The 4,161-nt window shown below is 39.0% G+C and overlaps 1 long non-coding RNA gene across 1 annotated transcript; it reads right to left on the bottom strand.

Moving 5' to 3' along the window:
* Positions 1–1,061: 1,061 nt before the first annotated feature.
* Positions 1,062–3,758, bottom strand: LOC127128073 (uncharacterized). The gene is made up of 3 exons (XR_007805657.1): positions 3,207–3,758; positions 2,212–2,741; positions 1,062–1,930 (listed from the first exon to the last, which is right to left on the bottom strand). It is a non-coding gene; the product is annotated as an uncharacterized LOC127128073 (long non-coding RNA).
* Positions 3,759–4,161: the final 403 nt, after the last annotated feature.

Here is a 4,161-nt window from a genome sequence, read left to right on the forward strand (position 1 = left end):
TCAAACCACCTTTTAGATTCAAGTTTCATTAATACCATCCACATTCAAATTCATTTTCACTTCAAAATTCAAGTTTCACTTCAAAATTCTAGCGTCACATTGCAAAAACCCAATTCAATACAAAAATATATAATTTTGACCCGAGTTGACTTTTGATAAACTGTTAACTTTCTGGTCAACAGTTGACCAAAGTCAACCGACCAAGACTTCTCATCCCACCAAATTTCTTCCAATGTACATTCAATAATGCCATGTTCATCCAAGAACCCAAATTACATTTCTAACTTACCATCATGAACCATACAAAATTCATTCACCAATCAATTCCATACACAATATTGGTAGTGAGTTTAGACGTTGTGAATTGCAAAGATTATGGAAAGCTATTATTCCGTGTAAAGTCAAGTTGTTTGGGTGGAGATGGATCTTGGGAGCCTTACCGACGAGAAAAGAACTTTCGCATAGAGGTGTGATTTCAGGTGTGGAGGGTTCTTTTTGTCCCTTATGTGAGTTAGAAGAGGAATCTGTTGGTCACCTTTTTCTTAAGTGTTGCAAAGTTAAAACCATTTGCAAGGATGTGTTCTCATGGTTTGGAGTGGTTTTTGATGATATATTGGAATTATCGGATGTGGGTACTATTGTCACCGGAGAAGATGTGCTGCTTTTTTTGTCTAATTCGTTGGATGGAAAAGTGAAGTCGTCTTTTTTCGCGTTTTTTTGGCCTTTGGTTTGTTGGAGCATTTGGAATGCGAGAAATAATTTGGTTTTTAAACATTCCATTTGGAATGGGGTAGAGATTTTATTGATTATTAAATCTGTAAGGTGGGATTGGATTTCTATTTTGTCTAAAGGGAGTATAGATATTAATAGAGAATTATGATTTGATAATCCTGCAAGTTTCATTGGATTGTAACTTTTCCTTTCGTATTGGGTTGCACCCCTTGTGCGTTTTAATACAAGTGTTTATAAAAAAAAAAATTCCATACACAATACATTGAATAGATTCTTTTCACTACATTCTTGCAGTAAATTCCCAATTCCAACTACAATCATTCTAAATATAAAACCAAACACAAGGCATTACTATTTCCAAATGACAAAAAAGGAATCAATACAATATTCAAAACCACAAGATCAAAAAAACTACATATTACATTATGTACATATTATTTTTAAGACTTTGTACAGTACGGTATACAGAATGAGTGGCTGGTAAGATGGGGTTTACAGAAATAAAGCTACTGCTAATATTGTTGTCTCGTACACTAGTTCCTCTCCTTCTTATGTCGTGAAAATCGTGTGCATGTGCAAGTCTCCAAGGAAGGCATCAGCATTACCATAAATGATGAATACCACAGCTCTGTCACCGCGTAAGCGCCCCGGCTAGAAGTAAGCGCCCCGGCTAGAAAGAAGCGCATAGATTCATTTCCTATTCAGGAATTCCTAAAGACGGATGACTATTCAGGAATTCCTAAAGACGGATGAGAAGAATGTCGATAGTCGGCATCCTGCTTAGCGAGTTGATGTTTCCTAGGTGAATAAGCAATATGATGGACCATCCAATCTTCTGTCAGGGTAGTCAAGGATCTAGACAGTCTATCAGTTGGATATAAAGCCCAAATGCAAATTTATTCCTCTCTCAAAGAAGGTGCTATCAAAAGGGAGATAACTCGATTTCAGAAGCTCGTTTTGACGTAGAAGGAGCTATCCATACATATTGTAACATTCCTCTAAACACTCAGTGATTAGAGTGGAAATCCTGCTGATAATGTTATTTCCTCTCTAAGATTGTCAAGGCTTGTACTCGAGATTACCTCTTGGATGCGATCACTAAACTGTTGGGTTTCACTGTTGCACCTTTTTGCCAATCATTGGATTGGTTCGGTCGACACTATCATTCCGGCGTTACGTACATTTCATGTCATATGCCCTGCAGAACCCATAAAATAATTCAACCTTCATCAAGACAAAACAGAAGATTGAGCCTCAATTCAATAGTTTTACTAACTAATAACAATTAACAATATTTCATCAATAACAAGATTTGTTTTTCTCAACGCAATGGAAGATTGGCAGAATTAGAATTTAGCGTTTGGTTTTTTCATTAACGCGTGAAGTCTCCAGCAAAACTAACGTAACTAAGTCCAAGTAAGATCAAAGAAAATACAGAACATGAAATTGCAAAGGTGAAACTGCAACCTGCTAACTCACCATTTGTAGTCCCCACTCCTTCACCTCCCTTAGCTCCATCTCCTATGCCAGGAGATTTTTAAAAAGCTCATTTTTGGTATTTCATCAATTTCAGATGTTGGACACCAACAAGTTGGGGATGCGGGTGCATCAGCACCTACTCAATCACTTGCCATCGGAACTCCGGGAATATCAACCTCTCCTTTACTGGCAGAGTTCACCGGTCCAGATGGTGCTCATGGTAATGAATTAGCGCCCCTTCAGGAAAATCAAAGGTTGATCTAATTAGAGCGACAAGTGAATTCATTGACCCCTGCAGCTTTAGGGGCAGTTGTCGGTGACATAGTCTCATTTATCAGCATGAACGACAGGATAACAGGGTCAACCCCAGGCAATGGATCCAGAGCTGCTGCTGGTGAAGATTTGGTTGCAAGCTAGGAATTTAATCACTCAAGATGGTACGAATTGAACCAGGAGGATGAGATGATCCGCAAAAGCTACAAATCTGTCAAGCCTATGCGAAAATTGTACCCAAGCAGCCAACACGATATCTGCAGCGGAAAGACACAAGGATTAAAAACATTAACCACACTGCACTAGCTCACTTTAGCAAATCCATTAAAACCTTTAACAGATTCAACTAACATAAAGGACTGATAACAAGATTCATATAACAGAATTGAGAGCTACCTCTAACCAATTCATAACTTCACTCTAACAGAATCCAACAATGACCACAACAGAAATCATAACCGAAACTAACTTTGTGTTTTAACCTCTAACTGATTTTCATTTGAACCAACTAACAGGGTTAACACTCCGTTAATGGATTCCATCTATAAATGCATCGTTCACCAAACTCGGAAGGGGTCGACGATTTCAGTTCAACTAACTAGAAGATTTCTCTCTCTCACCGAAAAAGACTCGATTTTCAACATGTTTCTAGAAGAAGGAAGGGCTTCGAGAAGAAGAAGACAGTGAAGAAGAGTTGGAGCGCGAGGAGGGAGATTACGTACCGTTTTCACCGTCGTCACCGTCGTCGTCACTCGAATCATATTCTCCGGCGAAGTAAGTAAACGATTCCTCCCTTTGTTTCGATGTATCCTATAATAACATAGAGTTGTTCACGGTGAATCAAAGCCCTATGATTAGAGGCTCCGATTCTTGACGATTGTTGCTGAATTTTAGGAAGTCCATCTAGGGTTATTGTAGGTACGCATCCGATCGAATTACTTGGTTGATAATTATGGCGTTTGTATTGGAGATTCGGAACCTAGGGAGGAAAACAAAGGGATTGACGGTTTCATTTTTAATTTGGGAGCTCCGTCGCCGGTGACGGGGAACTCTGGTACGGTGAGGGGAAAAGACAATCTGAGAAGAGTGGGGCGTTGGGTCGCGGAGGAGTGCCGTCATCACGATTGTTCTGTCTTTAATCATGGTGTGCTTTAGGCACGGGAACTAGGGTATCTTGGGAAGAGATGGGATTGAAAGCCAGTAGTACACTGCAGGTTTTACAATAATCCATATGCATAGTCACTCTTGGTTGAAGCGACACCTGTCCATCAAAGCCGCCATCACCGTTTCCCATTCGGCGCAGGAAGATCCCAAGGGGGACGAATTCTGATGGGCCAGCATACAATTGGGCCCAACAATTTGTATTTCACACCCCTGCGTCGGACATACACCCCCAAAGCACTTTGGGCCAGATTCATCATCCCTGGCCCATTTCTGTTTTTTCTTTTCTTTAGTTTTTTTTTGTTGCTATTTTGTTAATAAAATTTGATTAGTTGATTGTTAGAATTGTTAGGTTATAATTAGGAGGTCTGGATAATTAGAGGATGATTAGTAGCATTTCGGTTAGAATTTAATAAAGATTAAAAACATATTAGAAATATCAATTGTGATTGGTATAATCAAATTAGGTTAATTGTATTTAATTAGGATTAAGTCTTTGTTAGAGTAATTAGAACT

This window comes from Lathyrus oleraceus, chromosome 3 (assembly GCF_024323335.1).
Source record: "Lathyrus oleraceus cultivar Zhongwan6 chromosome 3, CAAS_Psat_ZW6_1.0, whole genome shotgun sequence".
NCBI classification, from domain to species: domain Eukaryota; kingdom Viridiplantae; phylum Streptophyta; class Magnoliopsida; order Fabales; family Fabaceae; genus Lathyrus; species Lathyrus oleraceus.